The 20,237-nt window shown below is 38.9% G+C and overlaps 1 long non-coding RNA gene across 3 annotated transcripts in view; it reads right to left on the bottom strand.

The window, feature by feature from the left end:
- Positions 1-3,450: 3,450 nt before the first annotated feature.
- The window catches only part of LOC131080484 (uncharacterized), a 275,439-nt gene continuing 258,652 nt past the window's right edge, over positions 3,451-20,237 (bottom strand). For all 3 annotated transcript variants that reach the window (XR_009114165.1, XR_009114166.1, XR_009114167.1), the window contains one exon: positions 3,451-5,864. This is a non-coding gene — a long non-coding RNA (uncharacterized LOC131080484). The remainder of the gene's footprint in view (positions 5,865-20,237) is intronic.

The raw sequence follows: 20,237 nt of genomic DNA, 5'->3' as shown, positions 1-20,237 counted from the left end.
ACACATTGCCAGTGTTTTTACATAGTCCAGGAAAAGCTTAATTAAAGGGGTGGGACGTGTCTCTGCTGAATAGCTGTTTTTCCTTCATACCTTCCCATGCATGACACGTACACATCCAAGAAAAGAAGTTGGGGGTGGTGGTGGTGGAAGAAAACCACCCAAAACCAAAACCAAAATTACCAGCCCTAAACTACTCAGCACAACCTTGTTGATTTGCTTGGCCATTTAAATAAATGAACATGCTTCTTGTAGAGAATCACGGCCCCAGCGCAACAGCTAACGAGTAAAAGAAAAGTACAGAATATTGTCTCTCTTTTTCCCTATAGAAAACTCATATTGCTCAAACTATCATTACCATATCTAGTTTATCCCACAATTACAACTAATCTTTAACTTCTAAATAAGTAGAACCAGGCGTAAAGATTGCACTTCTGAAAGCCTACCAGATAAACTTTAGTCTGTAGTCAACTGGAAGATTCTGTGATTAGTTTTAAATCCTACTTAATAGGTTAAAGATGTTTTAAAAGATGACATAATTTTATTGTGGTGATTTTATTAATCTTTCAATTGAATAATTGGCTCCCATCCACTTGTTGCTACTCAGGCACTGCAAGGGAAGCTCATCAATCAATTGAGCTGGATTCTGGGTAGAATATAACTCCCCATTAGAATCACTCTAGTGTTGCCAAGGAGTGCAACAACACAGCATCCAACAAACTTGGAAGATGCCTATTGTAATCATCAAACAATGAAAATCTTAACAGGGTGATGAATGCCTCAGATACATTGTTTGGACAAAACCACTTTAAATGAACATAATAAAACAAATCTACTTTTAATTGAGTGATACAGTTTCAGCTGGCATTTTTATAGTAATCCAGATATATTTTTTCTATTGTGTGACTACCTAGCTAGTTATAGACTTCAGACTCAGATGGCAGGCAGTCTTTCTTTCTTTTTTTAAATTTTTTTTGTAGGCTACAGTTGGCCCCTAGGAGGAGATGACTGCTTTTCAGTGTGAAATTATGTACCTAGTCAGGAATTGAGCATAATCATCACACGGGCGAATCGAAATGATGGCTACATTTACTGCCTACAGAAATTTCTGCTGCACTGCATATTAACACACTGAAAATGTTGTGTTAGCTTATCGTGGATGTGCCGATTTTCATTACCCACGGAAATGCAGAACATCTCCTGTTAAACCTCATTGACATTTTTCATCAAGTGAATAGAGCAATGCCCTGAAATGTGATAATTGTAGATTCTTGTTATACAACTTCAAGTAAAATATTCTTCCCTCTAATTCCAACAGTAATTAACTTGGATTGGAATTCCCTTGACTCGTGTAGCAGTCTTCAGCACTGTATTAATGGATCTTAGAGTTTATATGGTTGGAAAAGAAATCCTGTCCCATATATACAAAGGTGCTAAAGACTTTCAGGTTAATAAAAAAAATTGATCAAATCACCCCAGCTTGAGCTATGAGCTCTTTTTTCCTTTCTTTTTTTTTGCATTGTTTGGGTGAAATATGAAATGGTATATTGCTGAAACTTAAAATGCCTCAAAAGTGAAGCTCCAGAAAATTGTTGCATCTCCCATGAAGACTAAAAATTAAAGTAGACAATTATCATAATAATAACTCAATTGTACATGGCAGACAAAAGAGAAGCTAATACTTCCCTCTATTTTTTTGACTGATGTTTTGTTGGGCTATAGCTAAACAGCACTTTAGGTTGACAGTAAATTAGCAAACAATATGAGCGGGGAAAAAAGAAAAAAAAAATCACGTGGGGGTTAAGATGTTTATGTAAAACAGTGATTTTCCTTTTTGAAATTAAAACGTACAAATAAGCTGGTGTCAGAGCCTAGGTGATCCTTCATTTCCACCGCATTGAGCAGGCTCCCATCAGCAGCAGACAGCCGCTAATATATGCGTCTGGCTCAGTCTGCTCCACCAACTAGGAACCAATCGAATTGTTAATATCAGTCCTTTTTTGTATGCACCACACATCTTTTTCACTCTCTCTCTCTTCCTCCCCCTTTGCAAGAGCTTGTGTTTTTGTTTTTTTGTTTTTGTTGTAGCACAAGCTGATTACTCCGAAATCACTTATTAAAGAGCATTTAAATGGCTTTTGCACTGAAACAGCATCAAGTTGTATAGAAATATATGATTCCTATATATAGAAATGTATCAAAATTCTGCACATATATCTAAGCATAGCATACTGAATATTATGCGTTCTATTTATTTGTGCTAATAGAGACAGCTTTGATATTCTGTCACTGGGTAAATGGGACTGCTTCCTGCATGGTCTCTGTAGGCGTTGTCACGCAGCTCCAGGACACAGAAACACGTTGTTGATCCTGGTGGAAATTCTGCATGACTGAAGACCCTGCTTCTTCCTCCCTTCATCCACCTCTGCCCTACCTGTGCACCTGAGGCTGGGCTGGCTGTGCTGACATGGGGGAAGAAGAGGGAGCAGGCAAAGAGGCAGGCAGTGCACCAGCATTCCCAACACTATGGCAAGGGGCAGCACTGAGTATGATGGGCAGAGTGGAGCCACTGGAGTCATCCCAGTTCAAGCAGGAATGCAGAGGCAGGACTGCGTATTCACGACTTTTGCTGGAGCACCAAATACGCCAGGCAGGGGTGTATAATGATTCATTTTCTTCTCACTCTCAGTGCAGGGCAGAGCACAACTGAAATCTTCAGACTGACAGAGACAAAACGTTTCACACCACAGTTTCACCTTCATTGTATTTACAGCGTTAAATGCAAAATTAATTCAGAGTGCTGAATTTGAATTATCTTCATTCAAGAAAATTTTGCTGATCGAAAAATAAATGCAATGACAATCTTTGATATGCATAGATGGGTGCATCTTACAGCTGATTAAATCTATAAGGACTTTTATTTCGACAAACTCTACGTGTAATTTAAATTATATATTGACATGTATATAACAACACACAGTATAGTTTTATCTCATTATACAGCTCGAATGAACAGAATATGTGTTCACCTGATCAGTATCTTAAATAATCTGTTTTCAGTATTGAAAACTGCTACAGAATATGTGTAAATTCCTAACAATGTGTTTCACGAGTGTAGCACATACCTGGGTGCATTTGTCTTTCCTATACACATTCCAATCTACTTTTCCAATATTTCCTAAACAGAAATCGACGTTGAATATAACATTTGTGTTAAAAAGGTTACCTCTGCATCGGAATTTTTGCAAATAGCTCTTTTGGGTGTTCTTAGCATGTGGGACTGACAGTTTACGAAGAAAAGAATTACATATTTACAGGAACAGTATCATCATTGTAATTGCTAAGGCAATATTTTTTATAACTATTTAAAGACTAATTATATCTTGAGCAACTTGAAAACTATGTACTGAGCATAGTTTCTGTCTCTTAAGAAAACAAGACAAGAGGAAAAAGTATTCTACTAACAGATAAGAACAATTTATTTTAACAATAGTGTTGATGCTTACAATAAAACACAATTCCTCCCACACAAGTGGAAAAAATATACTGTAGCCAAAATACCACTTTTGAAATGAACAAATAGTTTAGATGCCTGATCTGTGTGAAGCCTTTGTTTCAGTGAAGTCTGATGTATCAACAAAATCCTTCAGCATCTTGGTTAGACACAGGAAACAGAGAAAAATGACTCAGAACTAACTCACCTATAAAATATTAAGAAATACAAATCAGATGACGTGTTTTAGATCAGATGTTCGAGACAAATAAGCAGTGCAGAACAACTCATGTGCTTGTGAATCTCCTTATGCAAAGTCAGTGAAGAACTTAACACATGAGGGACAAGCTACAGCTCACACTGGTTATTTTCAGAGGGATAAAAAAAATATAAGAAGTGATGGAGAAGTTACAAGTTGAGTCCGGTGATTAGAGTAGTGTGGGTTTGCTTTAAATTGAACAGGTACAAGAAATATGTTTCTGAGTGCAGAGGGCTGTTAATGCTGTAGCATGATTTTTAAACCAATATTCTCTTTCAGATTAAAATGTAAATTAAATGAGAGAATATTTTAAATGACATATTGTGTTCTCACTTGGTCAAAGAAAAAGGATGGCAACTAAGTACAAAATACTCTTTGTTCCATGTTACAGGAAAAGCTAAGCAACAGTTTTCCTGTAGACTCATTATTCAAACAATAGAATGAATGTTTTCTAGGCCTCAAACATCAGTGTTTATGTTTTATGTTTTAAAAGTCAATTGATGCTTGAACAGTAAGGATGAATATATTCTTTTTGGTAATTATTTATCAGAATTGTCCACAATAATAATAATAATAGTAATAGTATTAATATTATAGTTGGAAATATTTTATATATTTTAGTACCTGTTTTGAGTGGGAGTTTTGTTGTTTTTATTGTTTGGGGGGAGTTTTTTCGTGCGAACTAACATCCAGGTTAAATTATAATTCTAAATGTTACATGACATCCAGTCCAGTTTTCTAAACATATAAAAATGTAACATCCCAATGCTGCACAATGAGTTACAGTTGTTCGGATTTTTTTTCTTTTTTTTTTTTCTTTTTTAGGAACAGTTCTGATGCTTAACATTTGAAATAGTTATATTTTCCTTTTTACCCTTCCAGGCAAGGAAAGCTCCTTTGGTTCTCTAAATTCTGCAGAGAAACAAACACAGTCCAAAGCTGCTGGTTCCCCTCCGCCTAGGTCCCAAGAGCCTGACTTGTGATTGTTGCTAAAAAACCTCACAAGTTAGGGTCTCAGGGACTAGGAAAAGTCCGATATGATCCAGAAGAATTCGTCTTCCAATAAACTGAATTGTTTAGTAGTCATAATCGCTGTCACCAAAACTTTCACTGCTATTGTTAAATAGAAAAAAAACCCCAAACCCAAAAGAAACCCTAAAACCAATGTCCCGTCCCCCCACCAAATCAACACCACATCCTTCCCCCCAAATAAACAAACCACAGTTTCAAGTAGGGGGCAGAAAAGATCAAATAAGCAGGCAAGACGCATACATACATTCGAACAATGTATCAGCTGACCGAACAGACTTTTCTGAGAGTACGGTCCTTAACTTTTGAAAAGAAAAAACAAAGAACACAGGATAAAAATCTTCTCTGCCTTGTCTCACAAGTAGCTATGTTACTGTGATGCATCAGAGGGAAGCGTCTACAAATGGGTTAAAATCTGCTCCCAGCAGATTTGTACAGTAACAATTTTATTCTATTTCCTTAATGCCTGAAAGAAGGATTAAATGCTTGTTAAGGGGGTTCTAATTGAAATATTTCCCCGGTATACTTTTAGTCCTGCTGTTCAGGTGGGCCCTGGGTTACAGAGTACTTTAAACCCATCCACGATGCAAGGATAACCTTTGGGCGTGTATTCACTTTTTGCCTCTTCCCCATGTTCAACATTTAATCCTTCTACAGACTGCTAGAAAAAGCTTCTTCCTTTCCAATGGCAAAACTAGCCTTCACTCCATAAGCTGCAGAAAACATTGACATGCAGAGATTGTTGTCACTTGAACCAGATTACTCAAAGCACACATAACTTTCAAATACTGTCGATACAGTAGGAAGAATTGCTCGGATTTCCCAAATAATTTTGTTCTGAAGCCGAACACTTTTAATGGCACGACCACAATCCTGAATTACTTTTGCATTCATTCTCTTCCGATCTTTAGCCTTGTTTGCAGAATGAAAAAGAAAATTTCTACTTTAGGGACAGGATCCATCGTGGCTTTTTTATTTTTTTCCTCCATCAGATCCCAGAGCAAAAGAAACAGCAGCCATAAAGGTCCTAGCCACTGGAGCAGAATCTGGCATAGAAAACTCAGAGCTCTTCGGGAAGCCGTTCAGCTTTAAAAAGGAAAAAAAAGAGAAGGGGGGGAAGAATTAGAATCTCTGCTGGTCGAACAGGTGAACCATCCATTTACCAGAAAGCTGTACAGAGTGCTCTGCCGAAGAAAAGATTTGCCAGTGCCCCCCACCCCCACCCCTGCCCTTCACCCTCCCTTCCAGACTGATACTTCAGATTTCAGAACATTTTGGATTATTCACAATATTATTTCAGCTGATGATATAATGCAACATTATATAAGAGCCGTTCCTTTGTCACTGTGCACCATTCAATCAGTTATGCCTCAGACACAAAATAGTTAAATGAAACAAAAAAAAATATATATACATATATGAGAGAGATATATATGTATAGCAGTCCCTAGAATTCATTAAATTTCTTTTTTTAAAGCTGATCAGGATATAACAAACAATTTTGACCACAGCTTTCAAATCAATAATTAGAATGAAAAATCTCTCCCCTCTATAAATATGACATTAACATAATTATACCACCCCCATCGCATAGACCCATCCTCTTTAGGGAATACATCTGATGCTCTGAAGATGGAAATCAGTCAGATTTTAGTTGCTCTCGAACGTACCTTTGCTTCTCACTGACTGACTGGCTTTACCTTCCATGCACACACACACACACACACACACACGGTCACAGCACACACTCACACACACACACATGCGCACACACACACTCACACACACACACAGGCACAGAAAGGCACGGCAAAGCAGCGGATGCTGACTCAGAGCAGTTGTGTGTGGAGGGGGTGGTATCGGCTGGTATTTTCACTGCACTCATCATTAACATTAACTCACTCTCTAGCATCCACCCTCTCTCAGACCTGCTGGACTGCAGCATTTGCATGACGCTGTCACTCTAGCCCTTGTGGGTCAGATGTTAGAAGAAAAAAAGAAAAAAACAAAAAAAACACCTCAAGGCTCTCATAAGGAATGCCTTCATTTCTTCCAAAGGGTCCCTCTTCTTATTTTTCCACCTTTCTACTTCCTCTGTTGCTGTGTCTCAGTTGTTTGACATCTTTCCGGAAGAAAATGTCTTGAGCTGCAATAAGCCAGTAGTCAGTCGGTCCTCCCCTCACCTCACACTCCTATTCCCACCCCCTTTTTTTCCTAATCAATAAGACAGATCTCCAAATGCAGTTGTGAAAACAGGCTCTGACACACAGACTTTCATCCTCGATCCTCTGCCTCAGGAATAGCAGGCAACCCAGGCTCACACGTGATGTAGAGAGAAATAATGCCAGTAATTCTTGAACAGTCTTAGGAGTTTATTCTACGCCTTCTTCATTTTTTCCTCTGCTCAAATAAATACCAGTGGGAAGGACACACTAGCTCTCAAAAGCTACAAGGATCCACTTCTTCAGAAAATAATGAACATTAAAAGACTAATATTAATCTTCCTCAAAATTAATGCTATCTTCCTCCCCCCTTCATTGTACACTTTATAAGTAGGAATTGTCTCATAGCCAAAACCCTGCCAGGGTCTGAATCACCATTCACTGTGTTGAAATCGTGAGTTTCTGGGCTTCAATTGGCATTTAACTGGACTAAGCAATTTTTTTCCTCCTTTTCTTTTATTTTAGACTTCTTAGTTAGAATAAAATAAAAAAATAGAAGCTGCCTGTATCAAAGGGAGCACTGCAAGAGAACAATGGCAATATACCCGCACCACCACACTGAGTACTGAAAATGCATGTTTGAGCCCCACTTGTGTATTTTTCTGTACGATATTTGCTCCGTTTTGGTAGAGAACTCTGAACACATACATACACACCAAATACACACACACAAACAGAAACTGAAGACACGTATAGAAAATATACAACAAAAAACAAAGCACAAAGGCTGATAACTGAAACACAGGCACAAGTTGTCTGACAGGCTATGAAAATCCACAGAGCATAATCATTGTGTGCATTTTTACCTTGTTCCTTTGTTCTTAAGGCAAGGGACTTTAATGGCTTACGGTGTTGACAGTCTTTCGGCTTTTCCCTTTTTTACGCCAACAGTATTTGGGAATTACTTTTCCAGACAATACCACACCACTGTGATTCGCAGTATAGAAATTATTTACCGGGGGGGGGGGACAGGTGATACGCAATTCACCAGCCAATTCTCTGAGCTGCCTGGTGCTGTGGAAGCCCTCGGCGTAGCCGGGCGGGCAGGTCCCAGGATGCAGCGCTGCAGTCCCAGCTCAGGTAGCCCTTTTGGCAACCTTACGGCAGCAGCAGCCAACGGGAAGGGCATCCGCTCGCAGGGAAGGTCCAAAAAGAAAATACCACACAGCCCCAGAGTAAAGGAAGGAAGCCAAAGCGCCAGGTACACGCCCTAAGCCCAGCTAGTGCGCGCTTGGGACCAGTCGTGGTGATGGTGATTGATTTCTTAGGAAAAGGATGGAGGAAAGTAGACAATTAGGAAACAGTTAAGTTTGTAATCTCGGAGAAAGGGAGAGACGGAGACAGACACACACCCACATACAGAGAGCGAGCGAAGAACGCCAAGCATGAGACAACAAAAACAAGACCAAAATCAGATTTGGGAAACTGAAAAAATACAGGATTACAGCATTCAGCTTAGCAGTTACTGAGGTATATGAAAAAAAAAAAAAATTACCACATGCACAGCATGGCTTAAAATACTTATTGCCATCAACAGTCTGTGACGGATGCCGGCTTCTTACTGCTATACGTACATTAGATTGGTCATCGCCTCTTAATCTCCTTTTGCTCAGACCCATCCATTTTTTGCTGCTCCAGCATCTGTGCCCTTTATGCTTTTTTTCTGTATAGTTACCCACAATACCCTGGATAAATTAATGTCATGACCTCACTATGGCTATCAGAAAGAAAAAAAAGTCTACTATTTTAATAATTGAACGTGCACGTACAGCAAACTGCCTACTGATAGCCCAGCTTTGTGGACTGCCTCCAAAAGCAGCCTTTGCTAGCTCTGCGAATCAGAGACAACAGATGCAAATACTGGCCACAGAGCCCCGGCTCTCTGCCTTGCCTTTTTTTTTTTTTAAAAACCCACCCTTTTCAGTCTGTGCCACTTCATTTTCCCTGTGCCTCTTCCCTCAATGGTTAAAAACATTAGCCTGATGAAATTAGAGGCTTCTGAATAAAAGGATGAAGATGAGTGAAAATTATAAATGGTTGCAGATTCTGGAAATTTATATCCAGACGGTGAGTAGGGAAGAGTACCCAGGTTCAAGTGCTGAGCCTCACTCGGGAGCACCTCTGGGGCCAATGGGACTGCAGACTAGATTAAATCAATAGTCGTCTGAAACGAGATGTCGTAATCAATCAGCTCAATTACCACTGTCATAGATCTGGGCTTAAGGTCTTTCCTGATTCCACTCTTCTAATCATTAACCCTTATACATCCTCATAATAGGAACTCACGCTTGCTCTGCTGCCCTACCTTCAGACCAACAAAGTTTACCTTAGCATTTTCTCCTCTTTTTTCCTTTCCCTATTTAAATAACATCAGAGTGGGTCAGCAATAAATGTTTTAAATGTGAATATGGCGAGATTAGACGCACTCCTTTAAGAGTACCTATTATATATGTGCTGCTGTGCACTTATATATTATTATTATGCCTCCGGGAGTGGCTGGGTGGATCAAAGACTGCTGTTTAATTAACATTCAACTCAGCTGTTTCCTTGGAGATTAAAAATAGAAGACTAGTTGAATTAAACTGAAGCTGTTCACTCCTTTCACTAATCCAATATTACAGAACCCTCCTCCCCACAACCTAGTTAGAAACAACTCATTTCTGGTTAATCAGCCACCAGGAAAATCCATTTTCAGTTTGAAGGTAAGTGTGAAAAAGTTGGAAAGACAGTTTTGTGTGCATGTCTGAATTTCACAGAATTGCCCATCATTTACATTTTGCATCCACAGTACAGTAAATCCTCATGCAATGCAAGGAGAAAAGAACCATCAGGCTTGACTATGAGCAGAACCACTTTAAATTCTTGCCTGTAATTATTATTTACTGTATGAAGATTAAATGTCAACCATTAAACTCTTTTTTTTTTTTCAATTCCTGTGCAGGAAAAGATCTAAGAGCTTTTCATTTAAATGCTACAGCAGTTCTCACATATCTGTCTCTGATTTTGTTAGGAGGAAAGAAAGAATACAGGGAGCAGGTATCCAGAATTCAGGTCTCTTAAGTCTGATTTCTTCTCTTAGACTTAAATAATAGTCAAGTAAGAAAACCCTGGTACATTTACACTTACATCACTGCCTGCACACACTGCCTCTGCTTCCAAGCAGAACCACACCTTTTTTAACCATAGATCTGCTTCTCATCTGGACAGACAGCATGCACAGCCCCACTCCAGGCAGCACTGAGAATACCAAATAGCAGAATTAGCTGTGGTAATGGTATTTTGGGGGGAAAGTTGTGCTCCTGGAGATGCCAGAAGTGGGTCTGGGACAGGGGCAGCAAACGCAGATCTCACAGCAAAGGCTGAGGTCGGGGGTCTGTCTGGGCAGGGCTCCATGCTGTCCAAACCAGGTTATAATTGGAGATCCACTGCTGGATTTAATGACCCGCTGTTTTCATTAGGAGAAATATAAAAAATTGGTCTCGAAAATTATTCAGCTGCTAGCATAGGTGCTTTTTAACAGGCTTATACCTCAGCCAGGAACAGCTTGGTTGCAGTCACTGACCCCTCACAGATGGAAAAAAAATGACCTCAGTTTTGCCTCTTTTCTGGGAAAGCTGTAGCTGGCAGGGGAATGAGAAACAAAAAGAACCTTAATTTTGTCCTTTAGTCATGCTAAATGAATGCACTGCACCAGACACCACCTTAAACTGGCTGAAGGGCACTGCTCAGTTTTGCAGGCAGCAGCTCAGACTGTGAGCATCATCCACAAGGGGACAGCATCCACATCCACACTGGAAAGATGCAGTTTGTGTCTGTGAAGAACAGAAAGGGGAGCAGCCATTGCTGAAAGCACCCAAAAATAATAATAAAAAAAAATTTTAAAAAAGAGAGAGAGAGAAGAAAGAAGAAGGCATTTCCTGGATTATTACTTCTGGACGGAGAGGGAGGAGAGGTGAGACTGGACATGCATGTCAGATATGAGAACCTGCTCAAATACAGGATCAGCCTTTTGTTTCTTAAACAGCGAGAGTGAGGTGATTTGCAGTATTAATGCAAACTTTGTGTGACAGATAAGGACTCTGGAATAACAGATAGTAATGTTAGGGAATGTGGTAAGAAGAATTAGATACCATTGGAGCAAAATCAGAACGGATCTAATGGGAAGAGAGAAATGCACTAATAGCAAATGTTATTCTGATTTTACAGTTCTCATCTTCAGATCCTCAGTGTGCTCAAACTGATTCATAACACACTCATCCCTTTTCCTTTTCTAGAAGTAAAAGTTTCTTCATCACAGTGCACATGGAAAGGATATTCATAAAAAAGATTCTCTTAATGTAGCATTTAAATGACTTAAAAGAGTAACACTGTTAGAATGACTTGTGCCTAGTTGGAATGACCTACACCATAGCTCTGTGTGATTGTCTCTAACACCTTCTCACCTCACTGATGAACAGCAAGGGGATAAAGACTTCAGAAAAGTCCCACAGTTATCTAGCCCCAGATTTGCCATAAAAAAAATCTAACCTTCTATTTTCTTGTCTAGAAATGCTACGTCCAGAATTCTTGTTGTAATTTAGTAACAGTGCCTTTTTTAACTCAACTGTAATTCCCACCTGATCATAAAGTATTGAATATATCTATAGCCTACACAATCTATTACAGAAAGGAAATCACAGAAATAAAATTACAGAGAAACAGCAATATCCTTCTCTTCCTACGCAAGCTCCGTCTTACTCAAGAAATGCTATTATGCCATCTCCTTGCTGACTTGTCAATTTACCTGCCCTTTATTAAAACACAGACATGACAGCAGAAATTATTGCAGTTTGAATTACTTTTTATGTGAATTCTATTCAATAGACCTTGATTTTGCCAACACTTTCAATTAAAAAAAGTAGTTGTATGTGAAAACAAACCACTGTGATATGTATACTTTTTTGACCTATGGTTCCTTGAGCTGTGACAGCATGAAGTAATGAATGAATTGACTTTTCTATTTATGAATAATTTTTATACTTACTTCACTGAGGGCTTTGTGTTACTACTTAATACAGCATCAGCACAATGTGAGGAAAGGAAGGGCCCAGTACTAAAATGAAATTCCAACTGTTTAAAACCTGTTTTTCCCTAAACTGCCAGGTCTGCATTTGTAGTCTGTTCAACAAGAAAGATGTAATGTGCCAAGCACTATTTAAAAAATCCTGCTTTGTAAATTTTCCAGTATGACATTTTTACTGTTCTCTGACTTGTAGATATACCTGCACACACAGACACACATAATTGATAAAAACACGATATTACATAGAACTATATCACCAAAATATGCTGTCTATTCCCAGAAGTCACCCCTCCATGTTGGTTACACTGTTGTTGCAATCACCAGTGGCTCTGATCCTGAAATAGGGCAATACAAGTCCCTTTATTTGGGTGGATAATGTTTCTGAAATTACCTAAACAATTTCTCTGAGGACTGACTCTGAGGTGTGTATTTGCCACATAAAAGTCCGAGTTTGTAAAAGGAAATTAAAGGTATTTGGTACATGCTGCAAACACTACGAGAATGTACAAAATTCTGCTGTAGGACAAAACATTCCTGTTTTCTTAACAATGCAATCTGAAGACAAACATTTGTGAGAAACATTCAGACACAACATTTCTACAGTGTTGTTTTTAGAGGTTTCAAAAGCAGTCTGGAGAAAAGGAAAGCATTCTAAGAAGAAAATACAAAATAGGTTCAATGCCTGCAAAACCGGAATATTTTAAATTTTCTAGACAGTGAAGGTTAAAGCTATCCTGCATTCTCATAGTTCTCTCTCTCTCCTTTCAATCAATCTCATTGATTTTTTTTAAAGGTCAGAGGCTATACCTTCATTGATCAAAGAAACAGCCTGACACAGCGAAAGAGTCTGCCAATTCCAGACAGATCAATCACACCTTTGTCTGCTTTTGATACATTATGGTTATTTATTCTGCATCACCACGACTTTCTGTCGCATGGCTCCTAATGTAATAATGCTGCTCGGGGACAACAAAAAAAGAAAAGGGGGGAGGGGAAATATTCTATTTAAAATATTTTAAGCCTCTCTCTGGTATTTCTGAGGGTGGCTTATGATGGAACTTGGCCAACTTGTTTGATTTCATTTTTGCCTTGGAACTCCTGTTCTGGTATTTAGCTCTTCTTGGTCAGCTCTTTGTAGGATTTTAAAAAGGCAATCTTTTGAAAACAATTTGTGCAAACTGTTATTAAAAAAGTAATTGGATCTTGATAGAATAACAGTTGTGATCTAATCACAACCATAATTTTCCACATTTAGGGACCATTTTAGAAATGTTTTAATAAATAGGATGTAACTGATACTTGGCTACAGCTACAGCTTTATGACTGTAAAAAGAAACTAATGGTCAGCCTAAAATAATTACTAGGAAATATTGCTGAATAAACAGATATAAGTGCTGAAAAGCTCCTGGCTTTGCAAACTATTATGCTGAAAGCCAGCTAAATCTTTAAAAAATTCACTATAAGCTCACTGTCTGCCATCACTGAAAGTTCTATGCTATTATTTTGCTCTCCATAGCTCCTGCAAGAAACTTCCTGTTGGTCTAATATCAAAACTTTTGTTCACACTTGGTAGCATATCACTTCACTAGCATTACTAGCAACAGTTTTACTGCTTAAGAAAAATCACTTGTGGGACTTGGGATATTGGTTATAAGTAAAAGCATTAAAATACACTTTAAAAAGTGAAATTGTATCCTAAGAGAAGCCAGCGGTAACATGTCCAGTGACTGCAATGGAACAGGGACTTCACTGGAAGATGTTAATCTCAACTCCTTCAGCCCAAGCTATCTGCAGTAGAAAAGGCAGTTTATGAGATTTCAAAGGACCCTGATTGTATAAAGATTTAAAAAACCTGACACATTTCTTATCAAAATAGGTAACAAAGCTGTGATGGGCTCTATGTAGCACTCAGTCCTATCAAGCAAAGTGGAAGAGTTCAGTAAAATTAAGCATGTAAATCTTTGCAGAATCAGGATATCAGATAATAGGACATAATCACCATAGTTAGAACATTAAAATAAGATAAGCAATAATCCAAACACTTGGCATTAGTTTCTGATTTCATTGTGCCTGCTCTGTAAATTATTGTGCTCCCAATTTACAATTACATCAGCACTATTATGTAGAGCAAAAGGTAAGTGGTATACAAAGCTGAAATATTAAACCCATTAGAAAGTTATGAGTTTGACAGAGCCCCTACATGTATTTGCATTCATGCCAAGAAGTGCATTTGAAAACCTTTAACGAAAGGAAACTGCCTTCCAGTGATAAACTGCAGTGCCTACAAGACATTGCTAAAATGCTACTGCCACTTTCAAAGGCCAAGAGACCTTAAGAATGGTTGCTGGCTGACAGCATTATACAAAAACATACAGTTTCTTCTGTAAAGAAATAAAGCTGAATGCACAACATTTCAAACAAGTTTTGAATAAGTCTATTTGTCCAGCTTACTTTGCAAAGGCTCTGAAGAAAACAGCACCATAAACACTTTCAGTTCCCACACAAGGGCTAAACAAAGAGTCCTCTTTCTAGCCATTTAATCCAGTAATTTATTTTTTCAACCATCACATAAATCGAAACACAGCTGTAACCAATGACTTGCAGATCCAGTTCCCTGCCAGCTGGATCCTGTTCTGCTGAAGCAGCAAGATTTTTACATTGTTCACTTCTGTACATCTGGAGAAATCATTTAGGTTCAAAGGTGACTAGAAAAGCTCTTTAAATAAACTCAACCAACAGTGAAGAGAGGCCTATGTATCTAAGAAAGCCCCACAGAGTTCTATTTTAAAAGTTTTTCCTTTAAATCAGAGCAGTTTGCTTCTTTAACTATTTTTGATTATGACATTTTAATTGAATTCTAACTCAAATATGCATTTTGATAACAAAGAAATATTTAGTATTTCCTATGAATTTTCAAACAATGTCAAAAGTGATCAGAGTCAACAATGTGTGTATTTATCACATCAAAAGAATGACCAAACAAATAGCAGTGTAGTGAAAAAAAATATACCTCAATTAATGCATCTTTGTTGCTGCCTGACATGCACCTCAACTTTAAATTAAAAAGAAAACAAACTATAAGAAAGCATATACTGTACTTGGATATGCTGAACCTAAAATCTCTTAGAAGGTAGTCATCAAAATAGCCTTACTTCAAAAACTCTGCCTCATCCCATACTGCAGGAGTCTGCCGGTTAAATAACAGAAATGTCCCTGACATTTTACACTGCACACAGAAATTGGTTACAATGCAGCATTTCTTCCACAAAAGCAATTGCAAAGCAAACCAGCTGAATCTTTCAGAGGAAAAAAACAATGAATATTGAAGGCTCATAAAATCTGTATCTTTGGTTACTTTTCAGGCAAAACAACCACTCAAACACATTAACAATGGAAGGGGTTTGTGCCTAGCCCAGGCCCCACTATCAACAATATTTATAACACTGAAAGTTCTGATGATAAGTCTTATTTACAAATTCCTAAGCACATGCTCTCAATTACAAATTCAACTAAAATTTTTCTCTGTCTTTGTGTTTCTGTTGAAAGCAGGTGAGCTAGACACATCCAGAACATGCCTCAGTTGCTCAGGTAAAGATGTAGCTCCTGTCCTGCACATCATTAAAAGGCATTTCAAAATTCAGTTACACTTCACTACTGTAATTGCTTCTTTTCCTCTTTTAGTACTTACTGTAATAGCTGCTTTGAAACAATGCTGATAAAAATATCCTTTCTGCTTGCCTCTCTGGCCACATCTCTGCACTTCTTCGTCTCATTGCCAGTTATCTCTCCCCACAGATAAACTGAGGAGCTACCTCACCTTCAGCTCTTGCTTCTCCTTGTCAACTCTTGCCTGCACTCATAATTATAGGAATGCTATCTGTGCTCTGTTGTGAAAATAGGAGCATTAAAAAAAATAAAGAAGGAAAATATAATGTCTTTAAAAGCCAGATAAACCAGATAAATCACCTGCAGACATTAACATGCACAACTCATAACCAGGTAATTACCACATCACTCCAGGGCAAACTTCAGAGTATTTAGACATGCATTTCTGTCCACTAACATGTATAGATTCACATAAACATGCTAAAATTAAAAGTATCTAGTTTTCAGTTAATTACCATGTTTCTGGAAAGCTTTCTCACTTCAGTTTCTAATGTGTATTTACTTGTAACTGTGGCTGAGATTTTGCTCGATAACCAAGGTAAGTGTCACAAAAGGAAGAGAACTTTGTCAGAACAGAAGCCATCAGTGCCCAGTGAGTGAGGCTCTGCAGGGCTTGCCATGATCAATTTTGCCAAAATCATCATACCCATTCACCAGCATAAACTTCATTTGCCACCCATTTCTTTTGTTTCACCACCAGCAACCCTCTGTAGTTCAGATTCTGTCTTGCCAAAACTATTTTACTCAATAGGTAAATGGAAATTAAATTTCTGTCAGGATTTATTATTCAGTTCAGGCATCATCTATTGTCCATGAAGTGACATTGCCTGTTTTCTGCCGGCCTGCCTTGGGTTTCAGGTAAGTTGGGTTGGGGTAACTTTAAGTCACAATCTGAAATACACCCTTGGAAGGCCTGTGACAGACTAGGAAAAGTAAAGTAGCCTGGAGGGAGGTCTTGCCTATTTTTGTCAGCTGCCTTTGGCTACTTAAAAGACCTCTCTTAACTCTCTCCCATTGCAGTTGGCAGTACAGAAGGTATTCTGATTTATATAGAATATAACTCCCATGGCAGATCCTGAGGCGGTTTCAATATATATCTGGTTTAAAACCTAAGCTCTGCTGAAAGAGTCTCCCAAGTGGAAATTCAACTCACCAAACTAGGAAGACCAAATCAGAGATTCTGAGATCCCAAAGGCCAATTTCAGAATGTGCTAAACCAGATATTCCAACTATCTACATTTTTGTTTGGCAAATGTTATGGGCACTTCTACCTAAGAGTTTGGATAGTTATGCTTCTCTTGTATAAGGCATTTACTTATGCCAATTTAAATTGTGGAGAATTCTTTATGTAACCTGTACCACTGAGTACTTGCAGCAGGGATGAGCAGCTCACAAAGCCTAGAGTGCCAGACTTCACATCCATCTCCTGTCTTAAAGACAGAGCTTGTCAATAGGGACTGAATGGGGGGGACAGAACCTGCTGCCATTTAAAGATGAGTGATGTTGACAATCATTTTTTTGGCAGACTCCTGCTCCCATGCAAGGCAGCAATTCCCATTTGCCAAATCCCAGTGAGTGTGCAGACCAAGACCTGCAGCATAAATCAGGACATCTGCCTGATGTGATGGTCCTTTCTGCTTTCCCTCCTGAGCTGGGTCATTTGTTCCTCCACCTTGTTTGTGCTGACACTTGCCTTTCACAGCTGCATCCTAAGGAAGATTAGGGAACTGTCCCAAACAGCAAATCAGAAGAAATACAAGACTAGTTTGCAGCAGGATCAATCCTTCATCTGGCTCATTTAGCAGTCACGTAAACTAAATGCCAGCACAAAAAGCCAAGGGGAAATGAATGCCACTAGCAAGAGGATGGAGTTATTCTTTCAGTGGCAACCAGAACCCAGGCAGAATATACATGGCCTTGCACCTAGTTGGAACCAGGAGCTGTATGAACCTGGGCTTCTCCAAGTCAGCTCCTTAGGACACTAAAGGTCCCCATATTCTGACTATGAAGTAATGCTGCTATCCTCCCTGGCATCTCTGCTGAGCTCTGCAGCACAAAAGTAAAAATACTTTCTGCTGCAAAGGTATGAGACTGTTTTACAGCCAGAGAGAAATTAGAAGCTACAGCCAGGGGATAAAAGACGAGACACACCAGGAAGTATCATGTAGAAGGGCTGTTCAGGGTGGTCAGAATAGTAAATGAGATATTAGCAACAGTCAAGCAATACATCAAGGCTGTAAATAACTGTGAAATCAAGTATTAATAGTAATCGTACAACACACAGAGGCGGTGCTCAGAGATTCCAGTTCACTTGAAATGCAAATTACAGTAGAGCTAAGGGTAGTTGTGACAACAGACTTAAGGCAAAAAAATTAGATCTCTAATTTTCAGACACTATGAAGAAATGTATTTGAACTTTGCCAAAACAGGCTGAAATGTACCATATACATATAATTACTTGTACAGTCTTCTCTTGCATGTATCTCATTCCACTTACCCTATTTAGAATAGTGTTCTCAGTCAATTATTTACAAAGATAAAATGGACAGGCTTAGGGTTTTCATAAAGTCCATTATAGCTATAAAGCATACAGAGAGAATCAATAAATTGTATGTTATCTCCACATAGCATTCAGCATTTTCCTGTCTTTTATTTTAGTGGGGGTTGGAGAGGGGAAGGGATAAATAACGTGCCTATTACTGATGTAGTCAGTTCACTTTTCACTGGATTGTGATGCACACACCACAAGGCAAACATATGCCTTTTCCTTCACAAATAAAGTGCCATCAGTCACCACACCCGTGTTTGTAAATCTTTTCCGAGATGCTGTGTTCTCACACGTGCAATTTGAGAGCAACAACATAAGATGAAACATATCATTGTGAAACATATCACATCCAGGACTTATGAAAAGGAGGGAGGGGGAAAAAAAAAAAAAGAAGAGGTGGAATGGCAGGATCCACAGCTAGGTTTACGTTGTGCCCTGAATTCCTAAGCAGAACATCTCAGCACAAGGATTGAGCATTTCAGCCCCCAAAGGGCCATGCCTCTCCAGGGATCAGAGCATTTGCAAGTGCATGGGGATTCCATGTGACGCAAGCGTGTGACAGACTCTGCCTGGGAGCCCACCAGCTGGCTGGAAGAGACCAGCAAAATGTGCTACCAGGCAGCTTAAAGAATTATTGCACAGACAGAAAATAAACTTCCCATGTCCATGCTCATTTACCTTTAAAACAGCCCCCAAAACATAACTACTTTTGTAATAAAGTAAATTTGACCCATAATGTTGGCTCAAAGCACTTTGTTTGCATATCCTCAAAAGAATATGTTCTTGAGCACAATCCTAGGGAGATGTAGGCATCAGAGAATACAGGTATCTTTTCTATCTTTTCTTAATTTTTGATTATTAGGTTGCAATGGCAGCTTGAAAGGCGCAGTTTCCCTTGTGAAATCCATCTGTACAGTCTTGCCTTCCCAGGATCCAAAACTGCAATTTGTGACAGCAACACAAAGACATTGAGCAAATCCTCCTTAACACACCAGTTTTCTCTACAAAAGCTGTGCTGCACTTTGAAAACACATGCTTCCAAGCTAGCAGAAGATATGCCTGTAGGAAAACCAGCAATAGGAGGAATGTAACTCTCAATCCCTCATGTAACATAAAAATGGCCATAATGGGTTAAATCCAAGAGCCTTCTCGCTCAGCATCCTGTCTCCAACACTGCATATAAATAGATGCCAAAGGTCTTCCTTTGAATCAGACAAGCACAGATGATCCTTCTAACAAAAGACTGTGAGGTGACTAGAAGGAAAAGGAACAGGTTTGTATATTATTAAGAGAGACTCCAAGTGAGAAAAATGAAGTATCACAGAATTTTGCAGTCACATTTTTTTCAGGAACTGAAGGGTGGCAGAGGACAGGGAGGGGGTTAACGTGCTGTTCTCCAAAACCCACGAAAACTTCCCTGTTCCCAGCTCCTCTCTGTTTTCCGTGGATACTATTACAGGGATTTCAAAGCCTCTTTGCAATTCTTTCATAAAGGTCAAATTCCACACTCTGTTCAACATGAGCAGTGGTAACTGCACTGCCTTTGAACATCAGCTCTCTGGTGCAAGGAATCTCTTGTTACCAAAACGGGAACTGCTTCATACAGTCAGAGCCTGGAGTCTGCTGTGTGCAGCTACCCAGATGACAAAGAAGCAAAGCCAACAAAACCCAACAACAACAGCAAACCAAGAGAAATTATTTTTAATAATTTGGGGTTTTTTTCTCTCTATCCAGGGATCCCCCGGAATCTATCCTGGGAGCTTTGCAAAGAAAGAAAAGTTATAAACAAACCCCTAATGACAGGATTGCATATTTCAACTACATCTGGAAAGTTCAGAAAGCCACTTTGAAGATACTGTCTCTAGATGAGTCTGATAAACATAGTTAAAAGCTCTTGTGCCCTACATGTCATCAAATACAAAACTGACAAGTTTAAAGAGAGCTACACCACTAATAAAATG

Source organism: Melospiza georgiana, chromosome 2 (assembly GCF_028018845.1).
Source record: "Melospiza georgiana isolate bMelGeo1 chromosome 2, bMelGeo1.pri, whole genome shotgun sequence".
Classification (NCBI taxonomy): domain Eukaryota; kingdom Metazoa; phylum Chordata; class Aves; order Passeriformes; family Passerellidae; genus Melospiza; species Melospiza georgiana.
This window is presented reverse-complemented; position numbering and strand designations above follow the sequence as displayed.